Genomic DNA, 12,037 nt, shown 5'->3' on the forward strand with positions numbered 1-12,037 from the left:
GGGTCAAGTCCCTTGTATCTCAGCAGGATGACATTAGGCCCAAAGTAAGAGATTTGGCGTTATTGTTCTTACAGTCTCATTGTCTTTTACAAGGGCCTCCTTTGCCTCAGTTAATCATGACAGAGAAGCACTGAAGGTGAGGATACAGATGGTGAACTGAGGGGACCTAAGGGAGCCTGGACATCTCCTGCTCCGAAATCTCTCATGGAGGCTGTGGCCCAAAAACTCATTTAGCAATGACAAATCCAGAATCACCGAGAAGGTCTCAGGTTCCCTTGACTCATTAGAGCCACTGAAGAGTCCTGCCTTAGTTTCTATGTCTGCTCACTTTCCTCTTCCAAGGGTCAGCTAGAATAATAATACGTACAGAAATCTTGAAAAGTCAAATACTATATTTAAATTCAAAGATTCCAAAGCCTAATAAAATGAATCCTAAGGTACTTTGAAGAATAATACCTTTCTCATCTTTCCACCTCTAGAGTAACAAAGAATCAAACAAAGAAAATTAACAAAGAATTTCTTTCCTCCTGCTTTTTTGGAAGTTATTCTATGTTTCTTGAACCATGGCCATATGAATTTTGCAGAATCCCAACCTATTCACATCTCTGAGTAAGAAGAATGTGAAAAATCCCATGTTGGCTGGAAATTTTTATCTTTTTTTTTTTTTTAAGACTATGGAAACAGTTGCCTCCTGGGATTAAATATAACTTTTGAAATAAAATATAAGATAAAGTTCTTTTAACTTTTAGAATTATTATATCTTTGATGTTGTTTATATCTTGGTATCATCCTCAAAGCTTTACAGATATTTTTAATAAGCATCTATTGAAAGTAAGACTCCTAGTAAAAAGCTAATGGAAGTAGGAGTGATGGCACTGAGGGACAAAAGGTGTTGAAAATGTTTTACAAAAGGCTGGTGGAATTTATATGTCCCCATTACCTGCCCCAACCCGTGCTCCTGATCCTAGTCATCCCAGTAAATTATTTAGCAGTATGATTTGTCATGTGAAATAATAAAGTTGATCACTTATTAAAGACCCATTTTATGTCAGACACCTTACATAATCTAATTTTTGCAAACACGTACTTACCATTAAGAAAACTGACTCAGAGAGCTCAAGATTTACCTAGGGTTACAGATTCAAGTTAATGCAGAGTGAGGAATTGAATGTACATAATGTGAATCCAAAATCAAGTGTTTTCCCCTTTTCTGCTAAATCCTATTTATAAGACATTGGATGGTCAGAAGAATGCAGAGACCAGCTCATCCAGCTAAGCAGCTCTGGTCAGGCTGCTTAACCAATTTTTCTTATCATATACAAAAAATATATAAATGTTTTAGAAACATTAAATGTCATTTCTATCCTCTTGCTTTTAAAAGGGTCTTAATTATTATCTGTGTTGTAGAAGAAAGGAACAGATCTGCCTGAAAGGGGCAGAGTTGTAAGGGGGGATACTGAGCTGAGGGGAGAGGATTCTGTTGCAGAAGTTTGGAACGTGGAGTTTGAGTCAGAGATGTCTCTACCACAGTTGTTGTCCAACAGAATACAAACCACACATGCAAGCCAGGGCTTCATCTTAAATTTCCTAACAGCCATGTTTAAAAATGTAAAAATATACAGGTGAAGCTGATATATTAGTATCTTTTATGTAATCCAGTGTATCTGGAGAATTACTATTTTAAGATATAATCAACACAAAACATTCAGAAGCTATTTTATAGTCTTTTTGTATACGAAGTTTTTATAAAGTCCGCTATGTGTTTTAGACTTGGAGCGCATCTTTATTTAGAAAGCCACATGTCAAACGCTCAAAAGCAACATGTGGTTTAGAGTTCCCCTACTGCTCAGCACAGTTCTAGAAGCATAAGAAGAAAGCTTGAACAGAAAAGGTGGTCAAAAGGAGTGTGCATTCAAATGAACTCATTTCAGAATGGGGTGATTGAAACATAAACAATTATATATTGATAGTTGGAGGAAGATAAAATTTCCATCCACTGGGAACGAGGTAAAAGGAGCTATAGGGAAGCAGTGTGGGGTGAAATAAGGGGGGAGGAGAACCAAACACTGGGGGTGCAGGCATTTCTCATCCTCTCTAACACTAACTCAGCAGAAAGTTAACCATTCTCTCCACTGAACAGATGAGAACGCTACAGCTTGGAGAAATTCAGTCACTTACTCAAGTTTCTGCTTTCTACTAGCCTATGAGTCTGTGACTACCCCAAATCAGTAGTTTATATCTATGTTATTCTCACTGCCTATATTAAAAAAAAAAAAAAAAGATGTAATCTGCCAGCTGACCTGAGACTCTATTGCTGATGAGGCAGAGATGGGATCTGCTAAGAGCGAGGTGGGAGGAAGACTGAAAGCCTGCCAAGGGCCATGTTTCAAAGGCTGTAGTTAGCAGCCGTAGCCTGGAAGGTGTCGCAGGCGGGGAGCCAGGCCCATGGCAGCTGTTGTACTACACAGGTGTTATTCTGGGACATGGGCCTGCTGTTCTCTTGGCATGGTTGAAGACAAAAAGCAAAAGATTGGGTTTGACGTGTGGTCAGAGAGCATGGGTGGAAAAACTGGAGAAACTCCTACAGATGAGGTTGGTCAAGAATCAGGGGAGTGTGTCCAACGACCTGCTATGAATTTTCAGATACTAGGATAGAGTCTTACCTGACTTACACAAGTATGTTTCATGGCTTGTATTTTAAAATACAAAGTAACAGTCGTATTCCAAACTACATGTGAAATGCAGATAATCTATGTTCTGTGGGTATAGATGGTGAAGTAATCTGCTCATGTCATGGTGGTGAGAAGAGTCTTCATTCCCCCTCCTCATACATCAACTCTTTTATGAGAAATTGGAGGAACAAAAAAGGGGTATCAGTCAGCTCTAATTAGTCTTGCTTTTATGAAAACGGATTTTCATGAAAATCAAGTTATTTTCAGTTAAGGATCACTGCTGAGAGGAAAGAAAAATCAAATGAGCTGAAAAGGAGTAAGACTCTCTTTAAAAATGGATTCATAATGAATTCTCATTTCTATTTGTGTAAGTAGTTTATGCTTAATTACTTAACCTAGTAGCATTGCTGAGAGAGTTAAAAGACTAGATTCACTCATTCAAAAGTTCCTTTAGCAGCTATTTTTTGAGTATCTATCATGTATCTATCACAACTAGACTATGTTTTCTAGACTTCTTTGGAGTGAGGTTTGGATATGTGACTGAGTCCTAGCCAACAGAATATAAAAGAAAATGTTACTTGTGCCCCTGCCATGCATGATTCTCCATGGACTTTCACCTACCACAGTGACCCTGGGAACTACATTGACCACAGTGGGACCACACAGAAGGAGCAGGCAGAATCACCACTCAGAGGAGAACACTGGTTTTAGACTTGAGGGGAGCTCGAAATAAACTTGTTACAGCAGCTAGTGCAACCTTAACGAAACTTTGCATGAAGAACTGTCTTGCTATCTGCCCTGTTGGTCTTATATTCCAATAGGAGATGGAGAATAAATAAGCAAACTACATAAATACATACACATTTGGTTGTATATGAAAATGTTAAGCCTAGCTATAGAAGCTCAGGCTCATGCTAAAAGATTAAAACTGTTTATGATATAGAAAAAAAATTACATTTGACTCTAGAATAAGCAATCTCTTTCTCTCTTCATCCTACTCTCCCATGCCCTTCTGAGCATGCACATGTACCTCTTTTTGTCAAGTAAAGCCTATTTTCTGAAACAAAGACTCCACCACTGTATGGAGTGAATAAGTATGTATGCGGAGTAAGAAAAAGCACATCTAAGTAATCACATCTTAAGAGATCTCAGTTCCTTGTTTTCTTTACTGAATGTTAATCCACTTGTAGGAAGATATAACTGCATCTTTTCTGCCAGCAACAATGAAACATTGGTTGGCTGGTGTATTTTCTTTCGTAAACAAAAACAGAAATGCTGAATTCATCTCCTGGTGGCAGAGCAGCAGGAAGATGACTGAGGCAGTAATGAAAGAGGTCTGAGAGCTTGTCCTGATTACGTGATGTCAGTTACAGTAGCTACTGCTGAAGCCTCAGGTGCTTCGTCTACTAAACCGGAGGTGTGGGCTAAATGATCTGTGAGATTCCTCCCAGTTCTCGTACACTTCTATTTCTTTTTTCTTTTCTTTTCTTTCTTTTTTTTTTTGGACGGAAAAACAGTAGATGTGTGGCTCAAAATGCAGTGCTTAGGAGACATCCTGCATGGTTCAGGGGTTCAAATGATGGGACTCAGCATGTGAACTCTGAATCTTCGACTCTCCGTTAGAGGCTTGATGAGTTCTCTAGAAAAAGGAGGCTAAAGAGACCTTGGAAAATCCCAGGTGATTCAGAAATTCTGTTTGAATTATCCAAAAACCTTCCCAGGACCTTTGCTTCATTTGACCCCATACTTCTGAAGCAGAAATATATATATATGTATTTGTGATTCTGATTTCCCAACGTTCTGAGCCTCCTTTGTCCTACAAAGCTTCAACTTTTCAAAATAAGAACTGTATTGTTTTTAACAATCGGGTCTTTCTCCCCAGCTCCCACCCCCTGCTCAGTTTCTCTCTTCTCTGTGTTCTATCCCCGGCCCCTCTCAGCTGTCTGGCTCCCGCTGGTGTGCATTGTGATTTAAGGTACTCTGTGTTTTCCCTTCCTTACCACGGTGCCTTTGATTCGGATACAGACAGATACATTATTGATCAGATTTTGGCTGCTGCTCTTAGCTTGCTGGTGCTGCACTAGTAACTAATAAGCTCGTAAAAGAAGAGTGAGGAGATCCTGCCTCCTTTTATAAAGCAAACGGATGACAGTTCCCGCAGCCTCCATTTTGGTATCTTTCAGAAATGTTACCTGTTTTCCCACTGGGAGCCTGGTTTGGTTGGTCCGACCTCATCACTGTGCAGAGGTCAGCTGTCTACACTGACCTCTGCACAGTGGAGGCCTGCTTAGGTGGAGATGAAATTCACAGAGATGGAGGACCATTCTCTATTCCCTAGTGCATGAGTGGTTGGGCTTCTCTGCCAAGTGTTCCATATAAATCCGAAGTAGCCATTTTGAACCAGATGCTTATAATCTTATTTAATTTTTGCCACCGACCTGTGAGAACTTACAAGTGTGTGTACAGATATATACATATAAACATGATTATTCTACCTGTAATATTAAAACCTGGAAAAAACTTAGGAGCTATTTAAATAAATTATTTGTCATCTATAAAGTTGAACATTATGCAGCTATTTTAAAAATGAGAGATATATGATGATTTTGAAAAATCTGTTATATTATTAAGTGGAAAACATACTTGTAATGGCTGAGCTCATTTGTCAAAATGTATCTACTATTTATCTGTCTTTCTGTCTGTCTTTCGGTCCATCTATTCATCATCCATCCGTCTAAATAGATACCCTGGTTTATGTGTAAAGCTTTTTCTATTTTACCGACAGTGAAGATGACATCTGTTAACAACAACTCGCACTAGGGAGAGTGACTACGGGAGATGGAGGCTGGTAAGTAATAGCTTATCTTTCTTTGTTTTTTGGATTTCTAACTTGGTGCAGATATTGCTTTTATTTCTTAAAGATGTCTTGTCAGCTGAGATGAAGGGAGAGGGTCATGGGGGCCGTAAGTCCCTGAATGATGAGGAGACATGCAGGGGGCAAAGGGCAGTGCTGTGCAGGGAGAGAGGAGTGAGGCTGAAGTCAGTGCTTCCCCGCAATGTAGAGGTGCGGACAGGGAGGTCTGGAAGTTAGGAGAACTGGAGTCTAGCCCCACTCTGCCATGTCCTACCCTCTTATATGTGTGACTTAACCTCTCCTAACCTCAGCTTCCTCATTTATAAAGTCAGGGAATTGTGCTGGCTGATGTCTCAGGTGCCTTCTAGCTCAGAAATCTGTAAGGTTCTATGACACATCAGCCTTTCTCCCACCACATAATTGGCAGAAGGTGGTAATGGAATAAAGTCCAGAATAGAATTCATTATTCAGTGTTCATTTTCTCTGTCCTGCAGATGGAAATAGTCAATAGATCTTGTTTTTTCCCTCTTGTTTGCCTGATAATAAGTGAAGATAAACTCCCTACAACAGATGCCACCAAGACTTTATATATATGCTGGGAAAAACTGGCCCCACACTGCCTATTTGACAGAACACACTTCTGGTCAGAGACAGCAAGGGAAGGCAGAGCAAATAAACCATAAGGTAGAAAGCATGATCAGAGTTTTTATTTTTTTAAAAACAAAAAAAATACATCATTTGCCATTTGGAATTTGGCAGGATGTGGTATTTTCTGTTTTATCTGACTCTACCTACCTGTCCTTTTAAAAGCATTTCAGCCCCACTAATTTTTGTATTCCAAACCTACAGAGAAGAAAGAAGACTGACCTGGTCCCTGACATCCCAGCAGACAGTCAAATTCTCCTAATCTTTTATAGCCCTTGGCTCTGGGTTATGGAAAGAATGAACACAAAAAGCTGGGTGATCGCTAATGATGTGAAGGCCAAGGTAACGTGAGGTATACATTTTGAGCACCTACCACGTATTTGGTATCATGCTAAGTATTCAATATTCAAAGGTCACGGCCCTACCTTGAAGAGAGGAGTCTAAAGGGGGAAGAATCAACATGTTTATAACTACAGTACCAGTTCCACTCTGGAAGGATGATTCAGAGCGATAGAAGTACAGAGAAGGGTCCGAGTAAGCCTGATGAAGAGTCATTTGAGCTGTGTCTTAAAGGCAAATCACCAGTATCCAGGATCCTCTTCTGCTAACAGTTTCTGACCTTAATGTAGCAAGCATAATGTCTCCATTTCTCTGCATTCAACTGCCCCAGAAAGGGCAGGTGTGCAAAGAGCAAGCAGGTCATCTGAAGGATGGATGAAGAAAAGACCCACAAAGAGCAGAGCTGGTCTTGGCATGTGGAAGAGTAAAGGGATGGGGGGCAAGCCAGGGAAAGGATGGACCCGAAAGAAACAGAGGAAGGGAGGCAGGCAGGGAGGAAGGAAGGAAGAAAGGAACAGGGAAGCAGAAGACAGTAGGGGGCGGGGTAAACACTGGGCTGGGCTGCACTTTTAAGGTGTCACAGATTTCTCTCCAAAGTGGTCTGGTTTACTTTATCTCTTCAGAGACTGTTTCACTGAACATCCTACAGTAACTGCTGCCAGAGGGCATCTCTCTTCATGTGAGGTCCCTTACCATGTGTAAGCTACCACGAGCATGGTTGAGTTTTGTCTTGAAGCCTTTGTCAAAGTAGAACAAATCTCGCAGCACTTCTAAAGTGCAGGCACCCTGCTGGGATGAAGATGGATGGACACTCATCTGGGAAGTATTTCACAACCAGGTGTGAATAGATGGAGGAAGGAAAGAAAATATTTCTATCATGGAGTGATTTACACTAGATTTAGACTAAGACACATAGCTGAGTATAGGAATCAGCTGTAAGTCACTTGTGAAAGAATAAATTGTTTTGTTTTTTTTTCCCTCAAGCAATGTGTATGTTTAAGTCAAATCAGCAATTGTTTTTTTTAATATCATTGTTCCTCATATGTTGTCAATCCTTGATTTATTTACCTTTCTTCTAGCAGAGTCAGGCTCAGAACTGCTGGAGTCACAGGGTCAGGGAGAAAAGGACATGCCGCTGATGGTTGACTGACAATTTTGTTTTCTATTTGAGGAATAAGTGAAGAGTCTCTGCATCTTCTCAGTACCCAAAGGGTGGCCCACTAGCCTGAAACTTTTGAGGCTAGAGTTGTCCCTGGGTATAATTATGATGAGTTTCCATAAAGGTCCTCTTCAAATGTCAATGAATAGGCCAATACCTGAAGCCATTAACATGTGAAGTCGTCATGCAGAAGGAGTAATGTTGCTGTGTGATTCTGGAGAAAGAATCAAGGTAAAACAGTTTCCACGATCCTTAATAAGATATCCAAAAAGGAGAAGAGACATTAATGACAGATATTGTCTATTTCATTATTTTAAGTGGTGACTTGGGATTTGAGAAGTATTTACCAAGCCATGAGTTCTTCAGTGGTAGAATATCTGAAACTTTGCAAAATGGGTTCTTGTGTTTCAAGCACTGGAGAACTAACGATATTCACTGTTCTTTCGGGTTCTTAACAATATTTAGTTATATGAATTGGCCTATGGAGTGCCCTAGCTCCATATAATTATAAGCCATATTATCATACGAGTTTAGCTTTTCTGTATATATGGAATTAAGGACTTAAAAACATTATATAATTTTCCTCCAAATCACAAAGTGGAATATTCAAGGTCTTCACTGAGTTGCAATGATAATACGAAAGCAAAAACAAAAATAAAACCCTGAGCTCCCAATTCCCAATCCAGTGTCTTCTGTAGATTCCACTATTTCTGAAATACCAAGGAGAAGATACCAAGAATTCTAAAGAACACCTCAGCTAAGAATCACAATTCGTAGGGAAATCAGAGTTTTCAAAGCTATCTGACTGGCATATCTGTGCCTTCTCCTGGGCTTCATCTCAGCCCTGGAGCCATCACATTCAGAGGCTGTGTGGTGTCCTGCAGAGTGTGTGATCAGCAACTTGGCAGGCAAGTTAAGGCCACCCGAGAATAGCGGGGAGTATGACCATGCATGTGTCCAAGGAGCAAATCTAGAAATTAAGATTAATCAATGAAAGAGAACTGTGAGTGGGAGAACCTCACACTGTGGCTTTCTGTCTGTAATAACCAATCTGATCCTTCATCATGGAGCAAATATTTATTTTGAACAACGTACATCCTTAATACCATGTAAGGAGCTATAGAAAGAGAGAAATAATGACATGGCTCCAATTCTCAAGCAGTTTAGGATTCTATCTTAAAGAAGCACATTCTTGTCTCCAGTACAGTGAAATGTAAAAGAGCTACATTCACTGCATCTCAGAATCCTCAGATGTTTTTACAGGAGATGCGATACAATAGGAAGCTATTTAGGCTACGAGTGGTATAAATGAGTGTCCTTTTTTTTAATATAAATATGAATAGGTATAAAAAGACCATATAATATGCCTTGTATGTGAAATCTAAAAAAGAAAAGATGCAAATGAACATATTTACAAAACAGAGACAGACTCACAGACATAGAAAACAAACTTATGGTTACCAAAGGGGAAAGGGGGAGGGATAAATTGGGAGTTCTGGATTTGCAGATACTAACTGCTATACATAAAGTAGATAAACAACAAGGCCCTACTGTACCAGCACAGGGAACTATATTCAATATCTTGTAATAGCCTATAATGCAAAAGAATATGAAAAGGAATATATATATATATATTCATATATATGCATATAACCGAATCACTATGTTGTACACCAGAAATTAATGTAACATTATCAATCAACTATACTTCAATTAAAAAAAAAACATCAAAACAGAACAAAAAGATAACTGATATAAGCTGTCCTTCCTGAAACAAGTCCAGGCATCTTTACACACACCTGATGCTGAGGAGGTGCCAGGAATTAACTTCCCACTGTCCATGTGGTGCTGACTTGAGGGGATGTGATCTGTGTCAGCATGAGGGGCAGCTCTGTCAGCTGACTTGGATGGACTTTCACAGAAAATAAAGGACATGAAGAGGGATGGAAAAGGAGTCCTATCTTCTCTGAAATATGCTGAAGCTCTTATAGAGGAAAATGTTTTTCCCCTAAAGAGAGGAGTTAGGGACCAGTGAGAACCATGTAGGAGAAAATCAGAGATTTGAGACTATTTTCCTGGTTAACTGTACATAGCCATCTCGGTAGCTGTACCCTCAATTAACCAGTACTGGTGGCATGCTATTCTTGGCTTCAGATGGTAGGTATTCTAAAGAAAACCAGAAGGTTTCACAATGATTTTTTGTAACTCTTGAGAAATTCAGGGTGTCCTGGTAAAGATTAGTTATCATTTATCGTCTTCCTGGCTTTAGGGAGGCTCATCACAGATGCTCAGTCATTAGGTTATTCCCTATAAAACTGTTGAAAGTAAAGCCATGGTATTCGAAGTGCTTATTTTGCACAAAATGAATTAATGTCTTACACCTCAAGCTTGCCAAGTTTCAGCCGCTAATAGAAAAACATTAATGCTATCCTTCACTTTACATAATGTATTCCTGAAAGTTATGAGTAAATATTTTTTGGATATATCAAATCACAGGTAAACGCACGGTGAGATTCGGCTGTTTAAAAGGGTCCCATCTAATTCCATAACTTTTACTAAGAATCAGTTTCATTGCAGTCATTGAACAAGGTTCTGCGCATATACAGATTAATGTAACTTGACTCCTGCCATCAAAAATCATCGAGTTTAGTCAGAGAGAGATGCATTAATACCAAATGTCGGTATCACACTCTAAGTGGGAGCATGGAACAAGCACTGGGGACTGTGAGAACAAAGGAGAGCAACCAGCCCACCCTGCGGAGATCAGTCACGTTGCCTGGACGGAAAAGACTGGCCGAAAGAGCAGAGTTTTGGATAAAGAACAACGATTCTTAAAGAATTCTCTGGTCCAGTAGTCATTCCTTATCTTATTTGTATTGTTTCTGTAATCTCGGCCAAATCACAGCCTTATTTCTAACTCTTCAATTGTCGAAAAGGGAATTACAGGCAAACTCAGTAGACGGATTGTTAAGGTCAGTTCCATGTCTATGATCTATACAGCCTTTGGTTCTTTCTTGGAATTATTATTTTTTTCCTATATAGGAAGTGTTCTTAATGCAAAGCACCCCTGCCTTCTACTGTAAATTTTACCAATGTACTTATATTTAACCTGAAAATACAATGGGAAATGAGCATTGGTGGTACCACTACCAAGCCTTATAGAGAAAGTCTAAGCCATTCTGGGAGAAAGGAACAGAACTTTGTTTTCATGGCTACGTTAATAAAAAGGCTTATAGGATGGGGAGGGGCTGACCTCCTAGAGAGAAGAAAGCTGAAGAATCACAATTTATCAGTTTCTGCCTTCTGAGAAGTGTGACTGTGTGTCTGTTACCTTTGCATATCAGTCTTCACTTTCAAATAGCTCTCTTAAATAACCTATTAGTGAAGAAAGAGTTTTTATTGACTAGATCGACATTTATTTTCCTCATTTTGGGTTTTTTGTTTGTTTGTTTTTTTGTTTTGTTTTGCTTTGCCTTGCTTTGTTTTGTTGCAGGGGAGGGGATGTGGAAGAGGATACTCATGACAGAATCATGTAAACTCAACGGTTCTGATTGGAAAGGTCTTTATTCAGACATGCAACTAATCATAGCAAGTATGTAAGAGTATGCAATATTAGGACTGGGGGTAGGGGATCATATCTCAGCTCCATTTATACTGTGCAGTGAGGGCAGGCTTCCTAAGGTCTCCCACACATCCCCAGCTTCCTCCCCTGTAAAACACGAAGACCTAGATACCCTAAAGATTGGCTTTCCTTTTCATTATTTTTTAGGAGGGTTTTTTGAGTCATCAAAACATCATGTTATTGACTTACTGAAGAATAATCTACAGGATAATAAAAAATATCTCACAAACACATTAATTACAATGACACTGACTGCCCACAAGTAGAGGAAAACAATGTTCTAAGGGATAGTTGCCTTACCCAAGAGTTGGTAGTATCGAAATGAAAGACAAAACCCCTTCCCCAACAGAGAGCAATAAACAAGGGAGCCTGCAAATGCATTGTTATCCACTAACGCCCAGATGAAGATGTATATTCCAGCAGCCTTTGGGGGATCTGTAAATGCTTGTCTTAATTTTTCCTTTTTTCCCCGTAACAATTTCGTACATGCAAGTACACCTTCATAAAGACCTCCTTTAGAAAAGCTGTTTAAAATGTTGAAGCAGCCTTGACTCTAATGCTTTATAATACCCCTGACTTTAAAAACAAAATGTATAAATAGGGCTTTTTTTCTTTTTTGCTTTAACCTGTCAAACTTTCATCAGCGAGTAGTGGGTTTTAAATAGTTTTTTTTTCCTATCTTTTTTTTTTTTTAAAAAACAGGGAGGTCAGAGTTTACAAACTCATCATTTACAGATTCAGACTCA

The 12,037-nt window shown here is 39.3% G+C and overlaps 1 long non-coding RNA gene across 1 annotated transcript in view; it reads right to left on the reverse strand.

The window, feature by feature from the left end:
- The window catches only part of LOC116666611, a 1,176,059-nt gene that overhangs the window by 433,938 nt on the left and 730,084 nt on the right, over positions 1-12,037 (reverse strand). The window lies entirely within an intron of this gene.

This window comes from Camelus ferus, chromosome 1 (genome assembly GCF_009834535.1).
Source record: "Camelus ferus isolate YT-003-E chromosome 1, BCGSAC_Cfer_1.0, whole genome shotgun sequence".
Lineage (NCBI taxonomy): Eukaryota > Metazoa > Chordata > Mammalia > Artiodactyla > Camelidae > Camelus > Camelus ferus.